General features: G+C 38.1%; 1 protein-coding gene across 3 annotated transcripts in view; it reads left to right on the top strand.

The window, feature by feature from the left end:
- B3GALT1 (beta-1,3-galactosyltransferase 1) overlaps positions 1–15,504 on the top strand; it is a 602,130-nt gene that overhangs the window by 221,735 nt on the left and 364,891 nt on the right. For all 3 annotated transcript variants that reach the window (XM_066281119.1, XM_066281115.1, XM_066281117.1), the window contains exon 2: positions 12,641–12,744. The gene's annotated coding sequence lies outside the window, so the exon portion shown is untranslated. The remainder of the gene's footprint in view (positions 1–12,640; positions 12,745–15,504) is intronic.

Here is a 15,504-nt window from a genome sequence, read left to right as displayed (position 1 = left end):
TTTTCTGATTCGCTTATTTCACTCCGCATAATGTTATCAAGATTCCACCATTCTGCTGTAAGTGATCTGATATCATCATTTCTTCTAGCTGAATAGTATACCATGGTGTATATGTGCCCCATCTTCTTTATCCAGTCTTCTATTTTTTTACAGTGATTAAAAGCCTTTAAGCAAACTCTTGGCCAATACAGCAAGAATCCATAAAAGAGTAGTGCCTTAACATGTTCACCAAGTCCAAGTTGGCCCCATCACCATGCCAAATTCCTGAAAAAATGCAACCCAACTCCAGTTCAGTCTGTTAGGAGCTGTCACAGGGAGCAGGAGTCCAGGAAAAGTCCACATCCAGGAAAAGTCCGCATGGCACTGGAATTGTTGTCACCATTCTATACTTTGCAGCTCATGTCCAAGTCCCAATGACCGCTGCTTCTAGCTGGTAATGATTCAGGTAGACTGGAAAAGCCATTTGCAGCATGTGTGGAGATGGAGCCTCTGTTCTCCTCTGCCTGGAGAGAGGAGACCAGGTTGCTTTTCCCTGGAGCTCTGCGACTGTGGCATGGTAAAGAGAACCTTGGGATACACTAAGCTGGGTGGCAAAGATAGATTCATAATAGAAGTTGGCAAAAGGGGGAAAGAGAGCTCTAAATTAGGAGTAGGTCCCAGCCTGAAATATGAGTGGGGCATTGAGGTAGGAGGGATAAAGGAAACACTATATATTAAGCAAAGCAGCAGAAAATAGGACTATCAACACCCACAACAGAGATCTTTGAGGGAAGAATAAATAACCTGACTATTCAGGCAAAACATAGTTAAGTGGCCCTTGTGCAAATGAGATCAGTTTACCTGCTTCTTGGAAGAAATACCCTAGGCTCGTCCACAGTGTCGTAGATGGGGCCAACGGCCCTGGGCACCTTCAGCCTTCAGTGGCAAACCCCAGCTTTCTGGGCAAGGTTAGGTCATAGGTGGCTGGAGCAGGCCTGGAAGAGACTGAACCCTCCCTTAGAGGAGTGAGGGGGAAGCCTACCTTCCAGTGTCCCTGTTTCCTCACAGCAGAGGCATGTAAGCCTGGCAGGCTTTAGCTCAATGACCTTCCTTTCCACTATTGAAGCAGGACCCAGATGGCATCCTATGAGACCCCTTTGGGGCGTCGGAGCCTTTAAGGGTGTATTCTAAAAGCGATTGTTCTTAAATTAATTTGTAATCCATTTTGGTCCCATGAGAAGGCAGTTTGTTTGTCTGCCCACTCTGCTGCCATCTTTGAATCTGAAGTCTAGTTTTAACTTGGCCTGGTAATTTGTATAGACACTACAAGGATAGTAATTGATCATATTGGCTTTTTACAATCTGCTTTGCTTGAACTTTATAAGGAGTTTTTAGGTTGAATTTTAATTAACTTCTCAGAACACACACAAAAGCCAAGTATATAGGCTCTTTGGCTCTGCCTATAATTTTTCTGAAAATGTCCTTCTTTCCCACAGTTATTACAGGTTTAAGGCCTTGGTCACGGACTGTCTCCCTTTCCCAACCCCCAGGTCCCTCCTAAAGGCCTTGTCCCAAGGACACTTCCCAGAACCTTCCCAGGGTGGGGGGTGCTGCTTAAGGTGAGGGGAGGTCAGGTGAAAGGAATTTGAATTTTTAAAGGGGCTCTGGATTTAAAGGAGCCCTGGACTCAAACCTAACATTCCAGCCTTTTGTTGTTTAAGAAAAGGGGCAAAGGTCTCTTCTTCTGTAGCTACTTCCTGCTGATTAAGTTCAGTGAAATATCTAAGGAGACAGGCTGGTATGAGGTTTGGGCTAGTTGGTGAGAACAGTTTTTATAAGCCCTTTTTAATCCCAAGTGTCTTTTCATATCCCTTCCTGATTGCTTCAACCATCCCGTTGGAACAAGTGGTTTCCCAATCTTCTAAGTCTAAACTTCCCTCCTTCAGATACCAAGGGCATTGTTGTCATATTGTGGACCAGAGGGCATTTAAATTCTGATCTGACACCTTGTAGCTCTAAGGAGTCCCTGTAGCTGTAACTTGAGACTCCCTGCTCAGAAAAAGGGAATTCCCCATGATAAAGGAGAGATGAAAGGAAAGGGAAATCCTTTGGCCTGATCTCTAAAAGTGACCTTGTCACAAGCATTCAAGAACTCTTCCCCTGCTGCTTGTGTCACTTACCAAATGGGATGAGCAGACGTCCTTTTCCTTTACCAGGCTTTTGGAGGTCGTTTTGTGTGGTTCCTCATGTGGGGAACCACTTGTTACTATGACAGTGAACTACTCAGAGACTAAATGAAATGCTCTGAGGGGCTCTGAGGGGCTGAGGGGAGACAACAGTCCCAGTCAGCAGACTGAAGCTCCATCCCCATCCTAACTCAGATATTTATTAGCCACTACAAATAACTCAAGGAAACAGACAGAAGAAATTTTTAGGGGGTGAAGGACAAGGAACATGCTGACTTCTAATCTCTGTTCTGAGAGCCTAAAAATTTCTGTGTTGCTGAATCTTATCCTACTGTTTTGCTATTTCTAGCGTGCACCATTTCCAGTACAGGTCAGAGAGGCCCCTGGACTCCCTAGGCACCTTGCTGTCTCTAATTGTTTCCCTAATTTGCATATTTACAGAGCATATTCCTATAGGAGGGACCTTTTAGACTCACTGATTGTCAGCTCGTTTTTGTTCCTCAGTCATGGTCTAGAGAATTTCTGTTATTTCCTCCCTACCATATGAGAGCTGAAGAAAGTTTGGGTCAGATAGAAATCCACCTCAAGCCTTCCCTTTACCTAGATCTGCCCAGTGATGGGATTCAGTCGATTCACACTGGTTAGGCAGGATACCTAATTTTTTGTTGAGTTTGGCAAACCAGCTGTTAAAATGGCACTTATAATCAGGGTTCGTCTAAGGTAACATTTTTAATTTCCAAATTGATATTAATGATTATCGAGATTTTGTGGAAAACATTTTTAAAAATTCTCAGAACTATGCATTCCTGAAAGCATTCAAGAAACTAAAAATATTGTCAGAACAATTGCTCTAAGTTCAGCAGAAGCAGAAAGAGGTTTTTCAAAGATGAATGTAATGTGCTCAGAGAAGAGAAGTTGCCTGTTTCTAATATATCAAACACAGTGACTATTAGTCTAATTAGCCTATCTCTAAAGAAATGGGATCCTACTCCTACAGTAAAAAGATGGTTAAGGATAATCTCACTGCCAATGATGCTGAGATTAAAGCAAAGAAAATTGCAAGTGAGGATGCCAATCAAAAAGCAATATGGAAATACCTTAAATAACAGTTTTACTGTTTTTTGTCAGGTATTATTTAATATTTTTTCCAATAATATTTTTAAACTCTTTGTTATAACTATCTACTTTTGTGTATCTCTTTTATTGTTCTTACTTAAGTATTAAATGCATGCTATCATAAACTACCCTTCAGTATCTTTTTTTTTATACTTAAAACGGTCATTAGGGCAGATAACTGGTTGAATTATTTGAATCCCACCAATGGATAGGCTGGCCTGATATTTCTGTGGTAGACAGAAAGACAGACATCAGTAGAGCAAGGATAATGGACCAGGTACAAAAGGTCCCCAGGACAGAAAACAAAACTGGGAAAACAAGGACCTCGCATCCAGGGTAACCTTTCCTCCTCTAGCATATCACTGGTCATGTAGTTTAGACCTGTGACCTTTCATATTGTTGGTCATGTGGGTCAGATTCTCCCTCTGGCCTTTCTCCTCTGGCACGTTACTGGTCGTACAGGTTAGAACCCCCCATACTTAGAGGGGTAATGAACAAAGAATCCAGAGAATATCCCTTAACCACTATGCCCCCAGGACAATGAGGTTCTGACTTGAATCAAATACATCTAGGCTTCAGTTTTGTTTCAACTCCAGGCTCAGAAAAGCATCAAAACCAGACAAGTGACACTATGACTGAGCGTAGAACAGCTGCATTGATCAATGACCTTCTGCCCTGGTGTTGACTAATCAATAGAGACCACACCCCTGACAGGATATACCTGGAACACTGAAGAATATTCTATGAGATCCTCCAATGAGACCACCACTAAAATCCCCTCCCTTAAAGCACTTAGAATGGAGGACCCAGTGTGTTCTCCCTCTCAGGAGCATGGCCACGCCTTTCCCCTCTTCCTCTTGCCTGCCCTCCTCAGGCACTATGCCTTTACCCCCCTCCTAAGTGCTGAGGGACCTTTTTTTTTTGCCTCTGTAACTTGTTTCCTGAGCCCATTTCTTCTACCCCCAGGACTTTCTAAGTAAACTTTCTCTTATAGTATTGAGCCTTGGCTCTAAATTCTTTCCTAGGGAGAACTCATGTACCAAGGTTGCGGAACCAAGGTCCTGTCTAACTGCCCTGGTCTAACACCTGGTGCAGGTCATTCTTGCTGCCACTGACATTTCTACATACTGTATTAACAGTTTGATGAAGGGGAGCCAGCAAGAAACTTTTCAAGTTTCACAGTAGATGTGGGGTGAGTCACTAGGGCAAGAGTTACTAAATACAGTGTGTCCGTAAAGTCATGGTGCACTTTTGACCGGTCACAGGAAAGCAACAAAAGATGATAGAAATGTGAAATCTGCACACGCACAGATTTTTTTAGGGTTCCTTAGGTAGCTATCCCATATAGCCTCTACAGACTCGTCACTGACTGATGGCCTACCAGAACAGGGTTTCTCCACCAAACTGCCGGTTTCCTTCATCTGCTTATCCCACCGAGTAATGTTATTCCTATGTGGTGGCACTTCGTTATAAACGCGCCGATATTCATGTTGCACTTTGGTCACAGATTTGAATTTAGCGACCTATAGAACACCCTGAACTTTCCTCTGTACCGTCCACATCTTGACTGGCATGGTCGTGGGCTGCTCCGCTGTATACACGGTGTTACATCATCATCTGCACATGTGCACATGCTGCCACATCATCCTACAGAAACTGGGAGGGTTTTCCTTTTATTTGGTGCATATTTCCCATTTCTATAATCTTTTGTTGCTTTCCTGTGACCGGTCAAAAGTGCACTATGCCTTTACAGACACACTGTACTTTAAGGAGTTTCTGTCACCCTGTTCTCCTGGGTTTCAATCCCAAAATGTAGGTTCAGAGAATAGGGCCCTGCATACTATCTACATTCTTTTTGTTCTCCTTTCTCTGTCTCTCCTTCTCTAGTCCAGAAAGGATTTTTATTTTTATCAGCTCTCAGTTTTCATAGGGAAACTGCTCCTATTGCGTCATCTAATTTTTTCCGCCCTGTGTATGACCTACACTCTTTGCTCTAAGTCCTCCAAGATTTGGCTCTGGATATTTAAATCCAAGTTTTTGGATTTCTTTTTTCCTCTTGAGCTACTGGTACTTGCAATTCAAAGCCATCCTTTTAAAGTCTATTGTCTGTACTGTTGAGGTATAAAGGTCAAATTAACTGCTCAAAGGCCAAATATGTGATTCTTTGTTCCCTTTGAATCAACCATACCCTGAGGCAGAGAGGAAATCTTTGATACTTAAATAAACTAGAAAAATAACAATGAAGAAATTTTAAAAATCAGCACTTAGCTTAATAGCAAAATACGGCACTACAACAGGAAATCCACAATGGAATAAAATGATAGGTGTACCGTATATTTATCAATGTTTGCCTACCTCCATAAGCTAAAAGAAAAACAAACAAAAATCTGCCAGTTATATGTCTTTGTATTCTAACTTAACTAATGTTCTCCAGTTAAAACAATGAATGTTCAAACATTTTTGCTATAATAGAGCTGTAGATGCTATCATTGAATCTGTTTTAAAAACTTGTTTAACTGGAGCATGCTGTCTTGGTCAAACTCCTAGCTATGAATCTCATTGATTCCTTTATTGAATGCCTACTATATGCCAGCCACTAGTAATAAATAAGTGGAAAAGAGCACTAGGCACTTCCTCAATCTACTACACACTGAGAATCCCTCAGTCACAAAGTAAACATCAAAACTACTCATTTACATCCCACTGTCCCACAGAGGAGAATCTCTCAAACCCTGTACCTTTCCTTGAAGTTCAGATCCACACAGCAACTCTTCACCTGTTTATTGTGGTAGTCAAGATAGCTGTGTAGTTGGTATTTTCTACTCCACCACTAGGGAGAGCCCTCTGTTAGATCCTGTTTAGATCCCTAAACAGTTAACTCCTGATACACAATTTTAAGGCTGAGTTCTATAAAAGGTTCTGTTAAATGAATAATACGCAGAAAGAAATTTTTTATATAATTTTTAAAAATCACACCTAATAGCTATTATTTCCCAAGATGCAACTAGTTTTTAAAAGAGTAGAAAAATGACTTCATCCTTTTAAACAATTCAAATTTGGCATGTTTTCTTTCTTCTTGGGTTTAAAATGGATGCAACATAAAACCATTTCTCCTTGCAGTTCTTTGCTAATAAAATAATTTCATAAATGGATTCTAATATTACTAAACTAAGATTAATAATACATCAAAATTTGAAGAGATAAATGCTGTTTTGCAGCTACATAGGGAGACTTTCAAAGCATATCAGGATGAGGATTTTTTAAAAAAAGACAATGACATTTATTTTGAGCCTTCTTTATTCTTACAGTACATGATCTGATGGGAAGTCAGTATGAATTAAAGATGATCATGAGATTGAAATAAATTAACTCATTCAGGACACCAGAGATTTATATCTTAGATACAAAATTTCTACAAATGCAAAATTTCTACAAATGCAAAAATATACATTTTTTTGACAATTTTTTTAGGCCAGTGTTTTTTAAATTTGTACAATATGTAGAGTCCTTTTAAGGGAAAAACCAAAACAAGGAGAAAAATCTCTTTGAAGCTGAACATTAATTTATTTTCATTACAATTACTTAAAAATATGCAAGCAAAACCAAGTATAAATGCTTTATGCTATACCTCTTACAAAATATAATTACAAATAAAATAGAAAGAGATTTACAAATCTGAGAAATTTAATTTCACAGTATTGGTTTTTAATGTAACAGGCGATAAATATTTTTTGAAATGAAATTTCTGTTCACCATGTGAATATACCTTTGTCTTGCTATTCACTGATTCTTATATCCTTTATGGCAATATAGTATAGCATGATGAGTCTACTAATGTTTTGTTTGCGGAAACCTTTTTGTGCAGCATTGCCATTAGCCTTTTTCTGTCTCTGTTCTTATTAATACTTCTTAGTGCCAAAGTGACTATATCTAAAAACATGAACACTGGGTTCACCTGAGAGGTTGTGATGAAAAGATAGGGGTCTAGGTAACCTTAAAATCACTTTATTTGCTAAATTTTTATGAGAAATTAAAACAAAAATATAAAATTACATTTTTAGAGGATAATTTTTAAAAGGGCAAACTCAAGATTGTTGTACAGATAAGAAAAATTTATAAAAACATTTTAAACTTGATTATTAATAGGGAAACACATAAGATGTTATCAACTGGTTTAAAAGGGAATTCAAAATACTCCACAAACACAGTTGAATCAGTAATGTTGAAACAAATCTATAAATAAATGCTAAACTGACTTTTTTCCCCTTGGGTTGAAATGGGGATAAATAAACTTTCTTTCCACAAGAAAAAAAATTGCTTGTCTTTGGATTAGTATCATTTTAACTACTATCAGTTATCCACAATTTACAGCTTTGTAAAATAGCTTAAACTGCCCTCTAAAAATCAAATAATTAAAAAGAATGAGCTAGGTAATGCCTTCTTTCCATTAAAGATACCCAATTTATTTTCAGTTCTCAAAATTTGTCCTTCCAGTAACTTAAAAGGATTATACTGACCCCATAGAACCTATCCCTGATCTCAGTGAAAATCTTGGAAATTTTTTCAGCTCAGCTCTCAATCAGGAGAACTGACCTCTAGCTACAAATAGTTGCTCCATGTGAGTCTTCAGCCTGAGGGGAATGTGTAGCTCTTCTCCAAGATTTAAATGCTGAGCAACCTGTTGGATGAGTCAGATGATTCTAGAGGATTAAGAACTCTGACAACTACTCCCAAATTTTATACACATGAAAATCTTGCCCAAGGGCAGAGTTATAATGATAAGCCTAATCCTCTCTAGGGATGATGAGCTTTTTTTTTTTTTCTCCCTGATGCTGAGGGCAGTTACCATGTAGCAGGTACTGCACTAAATATTTTACATATATTATTTCATTAATATCAGAGTAACACTATAGTAAAGTGTGCTTTATGGGTGAGAAAAATTTTGCCTGAACTAGCCACATGGTAACTATTAAATAAAAGATAATTGAATGAAAAACAGGGCAAAACCAAGTGTGTAAGTATCTGATGAATTCTGCAACTAAAAATTGTTGCAAAAAGTATCTTAAGGATTGGTTTAGATAACACATGTCCCAAAGTTAGATCCTTAGGTATACAGGGTGAGACAAAAGTCAGTTTATAGTTGTTGTTTGGAAAATAATACGATAATGAATAAGTAATAAGACAAGAATAAACTCTTTTGTACATACAATAGTAAACCTACTTTTGCCCAGTCTGTGTATGGAATACATCCTAGTCCTTCCCACCTCATCTGGAAAATTGTGTCTACAACCTATACTTTTTTCACAGCCTGGTATATACATTTGTCATAGTACTTGCCAAATGGCATTGATTTTCTTTTAATGTCTTTACGTCTCCTTACCCTCATTGGCTAGGCTATGAGTAACTTTAGAGAGAGGGCCATGTTTTCTGTAAGTGTCTATTATGCCTTACACAATGACTGGCCCATACTAGGAGCTAAATATATACTTTTGAGCTTATCTAAAGCATGTGCATATAGCAAAGCTAATTCCTAAAGTTGAACCTTTGGAAAATTTGAATCCTGAATCACTGGTTGTAAAGATTTTATGTCCTCTTTAAAAATGTTTCAGTGTTATTAAATAGATTGTAATGTTTACTAAATTCATGAAATTTGGAGTTGCTTAAAATTTGTTCTAAGGACACATGGGAAAGGCTTATCACTGACTACAGGCCTTCAGACGGAATGTTATGATGTGACATCTTTCAGAGTTAGTAGGGAATAAAGCTGTGACAATGCAAAAACCATTAGAAATTATCTAGGGTTTTGCATCAAAATTATGTATGTATCCAGTGGATTGAGAGCGAGAAGTCTTAAGTGCCAGTACTTAGAAGGCTCTTCATATCTCACAAACTCAGTACCACATTTTCCTTAAACTATTTCTTAAAATAGCAGTGAGTATCAAAGAATGACTAAGGAACTGGGAACACAGTTGATATCCACATTGACAGAGAAAAAATAAAAACCAAAGCTAAAATGAGATTGGGAGAATAAAAATGGGAAAAGTGGTAAGAAAAATTGCACTAAAATGCTAGGTAAATGTTCCATTGTGTTAACTATTCTAATTATCAACTATTTGGTTGGAGACTAAAAATAAAACATGGGTTTTTAAAAGAATGATACATAGATAGATGCAATTCTTCAATATTAAATACGTTAAACCTATGCAAACAGGAACCTTAATTCCTGATCAGAAATAATTTCTTTTGAATTTATCACTGACCAGAGTAAGAAAGTAATTAAAGTGTCATTTTCCAGTTTGGAATGCAATCTGACAATATTTTCTGTGGTTCACATATATGAGAGAGTTACTGGAGTCCCAAGTACTTTAAGTTTTAGTGCCCTTTTCTGTCCTGCCAGTCGAATACAGCCCAAACCCTAAGGTATCTGGTCAGAGACCAGGAGGGTCAGTAGTGATCAGTAAGAGGTAATGTAGATGCTTGTTTGATTAAATGCAAAGCATTCATTTACCTACTATGGCCTTCATGTAAAGTAAGCTTCTCATTCCAACGCTAATGTTTGAACTGCTCAATGTTTCCTCTTAGAGCATTCCTTTAAAAATCATGTTGATTTCCTTCTACAGAGTTTTATAAAATAAACATGGCTCATGCTGTGTGTGTGTGTGTGTGTGTGTGTGTGTGTGTGTTGGCATGTTGGCTTTTTACTTATATTCTTTAATTTTTTAAATTTTATAAATGGCTTTTTCCATTTTATAAAGAATTTTTGACAGCTAAGTTAGAAAGCCAAAAAAAAGAACATATTTTTTGATAAAAGTTAAGCTAAGGAAAATTTTTATGTGCTTTAAAAAATCAGATTGCCCTGGTTTTTTTTTTATATAATCAGAAGGATTTCATTTAAAGGTGTATGTGTGTGTGTGTGTGTGTGTGTGTGTGTGTGTGTGTGAGTTGTAGTTACCTAAAAACATTTTATATTGGGGTGCTAGTCTATTCATGGTTATACTTTGTATATCAAATACTGCACCTGTCACAAGCTTGGATTTATTGTGTATATGCATAATGCTTATCATTGGGAGAGCCTGAAAATCCCTCATTGGCAACAGAGTCACCAGAAGTGAATGCACCTGTCTTCCCAACTGGAATTTGCTCACGGGAAAGAGGGTCATTTAACACCATGTTATGCTCATGGATAGCTAGCTGTACATACAAACTTCCTTAGTGTGTAGAAGACCTACATTCTGTTTAAAAAGAAAAAGACTTTAATATCCCAATGAAACTTGACATGAAAATGATTTTGATGTTTTGATTCAGTACCTTTAGATCATATATAGGCTTGATTTAGTAGAAAAACATTCAGTTTGCCCTGGTTTGATCACTGTAACAGCTTTTAATGACTCGGCGAACAGCAATATTTTCAGCTCAGATTAGCTTGGGCTGTAGCATAAAATAGTTCCCTCTGTTTTGAAGAAAGACCTTAGTTAAAACATGAACCTTCTCTCAGTGCTGTAGCTATAACTCTGTTTTTGTCCATTTTGATTGTCTATTTTCCCCCAACAGGACCTAAGCTCATAATAAGGGCTATGTCTATTTTGCTATCTAGCACATTGCCACTGTGTTAACTCTGGATATATTTTTATATTTGTACTTGACAAAGCTTTGTTAAATGCATGCATGAGTGAAAAAATAAAGAATTGTTTTGTTTTTTTTCACTGCCCAGAAGGAAGTAAAGATTCCTTTTTAAAATCATTCAAAACTATTCCAAAACTAAGAAGTCTTTTTGTATCCCATTGCATGCTTTTTTCTTGAGGTATACTTTACTTGCAATAAAATGTAAATTTTAAGGGCTCAGTTCCATAGTTTTTTTTCAAGTGTATTATATACCCATGTAACTACTATTTCAGTCAAGATATAGAATTTTTCTGTTATTCGAGAAAGTTCCCTCATGCTACTTTAGTCTGTCAGAAATACTGTTCCAATGATTATCATAGTTCTGTTTTGTTTTTTCCTTTTCTAAGACTTCATATAAATGTAACCATAAAATATGTACTTTTTGTGTATGGATTATTATAGTTGAAGGTCTCTAGATTTATCCATATTATTCTCATTGGTATTTAATTGGATAACAGGAGTCAAGAAAATACCCTCGTTAAAAAATGATAAAAATTAATAAGGAAGGACTGTGTTATTTAAAAAACTATTGTAGGCCTCTCCTTGAAAGCTTTATTGGTCCCTCCTTCCCCAATCTTCAACCGCTTGCTCTTAAGCATTCCAAAGATACATAGGGTAAGATTCTTAGAAGTAGAGTTCAGAAGTACCATCCAATTTATTTATATACGGAAGGGTATTTGTACAAGGACCCTCCTGTAGGCAGATTATTGGACAAACCAAGCTGGTCAGGAGGGCCACAGTTTAAAGCTGGAGACACGGCTAGGTTTTGGGACTGCTCTGAGCTGAAGCACAGAGCCTGATCTTCCAGACAGTTCTGTGGGTGAACATATGCGTGGAGTCTGTAGAGGTTAAGAAAGAGCTCTCAAATTAGAAATTTCCACTACTAAAAGCCTCCTTTAAAATATATTTTCAGTAGCACATAATTCTTTGGTACCAGAGGATGGTATTTCAGTAGAATTGGAAAGGAGGTTTGCAAAGAATAGTAGTCAGTTTGCGAGCAGGGAGTGGAAAGGGGCTTGCCAAGTGGAGCCTTAGAAAATGGACTTATCAAATTAGAGCAGTCTGGGATTGACCCCCATACCCAGCTTATTTGCTTTGCTAGTTCAGAAAAGACTGCCGAAAACTCACGGTGAGGGGAGGCTATCTGAGAGGGCGTGCTGGCAGAGCGCACTTCTTCACTGGCTCTGCTCACTGTTGTTACAGATGGGAGGACTTCGGGCTCTGGTAGGGATTTTTAGGTCAGGAAAAAAAAAAAAAACTAGCACTGGAGATTAGAGACCAAAATGTATTAGTTTATTTCATAGTAGAGTAAAGCAATAAAACAGTCTTAGTGAAGCCACAGACAAGGCTGTATAAGCCTAACAACTTTCAACTTCTCTTGCAGAAACATTTGTTATTACTAAGGAGATAAAGAATAAAATTGTGATCTTGGGAAAGTAAGTAAATAATCATGGAAAAGAGTTATAAATATGACATTATAACAATATGGATAAGGGAGAAATTATAAGTGATTTAAAGAAAAATTACTTTTTTTAAAATTGGGTTTTTAAATGCTGATTATTTTGTACACGATAGTCTGAGGCGAGATATGTAGAAATTTTGTGAAATGGCAAAAAGAGAATCTGAACAACTCGAAGCAGATTTTGATGTTAGCTGAAGCATAACACGTTTATTTATACATTTTTATTTCCTCTTAGATCCAGTTGAGATACTTCAAGAACTGCTCAGTGCCGGAGCGGAGGGGTTGTGTGAACACACGGATGCTTTACCCTGAGCCCAGTACAGAAGTTTTCATTATAAGGTAACCTCCAATTCTTACTTTCTGCAGACTTTGAAAATTAACAAAACCATGATGCAAAAATAGGTAGCATTATCAGAAGTATGAAAAACACTCTAAATTCAGTTACAGCTTTGTCATAGTGCATGCTTTACATCTTTCCTGTGAAGAGTTCAGAAATAATTCGTTGGCAAATATTATCCTTACGTGTGAAGTAGGATGCTGTGTAGGAACAATGGGAATTGCAGACAGAGCTCCAATCTAACCAGTTTGGATTAAAGCATTGTTAGCAGCTCGCTGCACCCAGACACAATGATAATAGTCCCATGAAGCACTTTCTGCTCTCACGTCAGGGACCGCTGGCAGTGTCCGGCAGCTCCAGGGCCACTCCAGGGCCGCTCCCGGGCTAACGGGGTTGCATCTTAGAACATCGGTCAACCAGTAGCTGGAGGAGCCCTGCTGGGGAGAATAGAAGCTTTCCTTTTGAAAGTCCTAAAGTGCCACTTGCTTAAATTTTCCTATGGAAAAAAAAAATTGGGGTCCTAAATTTTCACATGATATTTACTAGGATTTCTAATCTCAGTAATTCTACTTCAATATCAAGAAACTTGAACTCAGAATATTTTTCTCCTTCCTCTCCGTGAGCTTTCTCCTGGGGGCAGGCGGGCATGTGAGCATCTCAGGGTGACAGGGCTCCTTTTATCCTAGGGCCCTGGGGACGCTAACATAAGACAAAATCTGCCCAAGGGTCACAAGCACTCCTCCTGGTCTGAGGCAGATGTATTAGGCCTCACTTTGAAGTCTGGTGTAGTCTTGCTAAATCCTGTTTTGGTATCTTAATTGTTATTTAAAAAATAATTCAGGTTCAACAGATTTGGGCCCTGACTTAAACCCAAATCTAATAATACAGACTCCTAGGTTTCAGGCTAATGGGACCTGGATAGTCTGGTATTTCTTCTGTGCTTTATTCTAAAATTGTCACAGGTACCACTACAGGAACCACCTCAAGAGTATAAGGTAGAACTCAGTTGCTCAGTGGTGTCACTGTGAAAAACTGGCATAAAATGCCTTTTGGTCACAATGTTAGAAGCTATCTTTTTTTACCAGGAATTTTGTCTTGTTTTGGTTTGGTTTGGCTTGGTTTTATAACTAATGTCTAGGGTTTTGCTATTTTGTTAGCAGACTTCCCCCCCCCCAAAGTGATAGGGAGGCAAACAGACTCCCACGTGTGCCCGACTGGAAGCCACCCAGCATGCCCACCAGGGGGCTAGGCTTGGCCCTTCTGGGGTGTTGCTCCGTTGCAACCAGAGCCATTCTAGCACCTGAGGTGGAGGCCATGGAGCCGTCCTCAGCGCCCAGGCCAACTTTGCTCCAATGGAGCCTTGGCTGCGGGAGAGGAAGAGAGAGACAGAGAGAAAGGAAAAGGGGAAGGGTGGAGAAGCAGATGGGCACTTCTGTGTGCCCTGGTCAGGAATTGAACCCAGAACTTCCACATGCCAGGCTGATGCTCTACTGCTGAGCTAGCCGGCCAGGGCCAACAGATTTTTTAAAAGGCAGTTTTAAGTTTACAGAAAAATAATTAAAAATTACAAAGTTCTACATATTCCTCCACCAAACATATATAATTTCTGTTATTGTTAACATTGTATAAGTGTGATACATTTGTTACAATTGATGAACCAATATTGATACATTATTAACTAAAGCCCATTACATACATAAAGTTCACTCTTTGTCTTCTGCATTGTGAGTTTTGAAAACTGTATTTTATTACACATTTCCATTGTTACTATATCATATAGACTATTTTCACTGCCCTAAGAAAAAGTCCCCTGTTGGCTCTTCCCTCCCCTCGTTGAAACCCTGGCAACCTTTTTACTGCCTCCAGAGTTTTGCCTTTTAAAGAATGTCATATAGTTGGAATCATACAGTAGATAGCCTTTTCATATTGGCTTCTTTTACTTAGCAATATGTTCTCAAGCTTTTCCCATGTCTTTTTGTGGCTAGATAGCTCATGTCTTTTTATTGCTGAATAATATTACATTGTACGGATGGACCACCTTTTGTTTATTCATTTACTTATTGAAGGACATCTTGGTTGCTTCCAAATTTGACTATTATGAAATAAGCTGCTATAAACATTTCTCCACAGACTTCTGTGGACATAAGTTTCAACCCATTTGGGTATATACCAAGGAATGTGATTATTGGATGATGTGCTAAGAGTATGTTTTATTTGGTAAGAAACTGCCAAATTGTATTTCAAAGAGCCTGAACCATTTTGTATTCTTAGCAGCAATGAATGAGAATTTCTGTTGCTCTTCATCAGTGGTAGTCAACCTGGTCTCTACTGCCCACTAGTGGGCATTCCAGCTTCCATAGTGGGCAGTAGCAGAGCAACCAAAGTATAAATAAAAAGATAGATTTAACTATAGTAAGTTGTTTTATAAAGATTTATTCTGCCAAACAGTTAAAATCCAACATAAAGTACTTGGTAAGTAATTATTATTATTTGCTTTAACTTGCTGTAACTCTGTTTTATAAATTTTATAAAGTAAAGTTACTTCCCTACTTTATAAATCACCATGACTGTGGAACCGGTGGGCGGGTAGAAAATTTTACTACTAACAGATACAAAAGTGGGCAGTAGTTATAAAAAGGTTCACTACCCCTGCTCTACAGCCTCACCAGCATTTGGTGTTGTCAGTGTTTTGAATTTTAGCCACTATTTAGGTTTTTAATACAATCAATTACAAAAAAGATTGTGACTGTTTAGAAGACTTG

Source organism: Saccopteryx bilineata, chromosome 5 (assembly GCF_036850765.1).
Source record: "Saccopteryx bilineata isolate mSacBil1 chromosome 5, mSacBil1_pri_phased_curated, whole genome shotgun sequence".
NCBI classification, from domain to species: domain Eukaryota; kingdom Metazoa; phylum Chordata; class Mammalia; order Chiroptera; family Emballonuridae; genus Saccopteryx; species Saccopteryx bilineata.
Note: the sequence above shows the minus strand (reverse complement) of the source record. Positions and strands in the feature narration are given on the sequence as shown.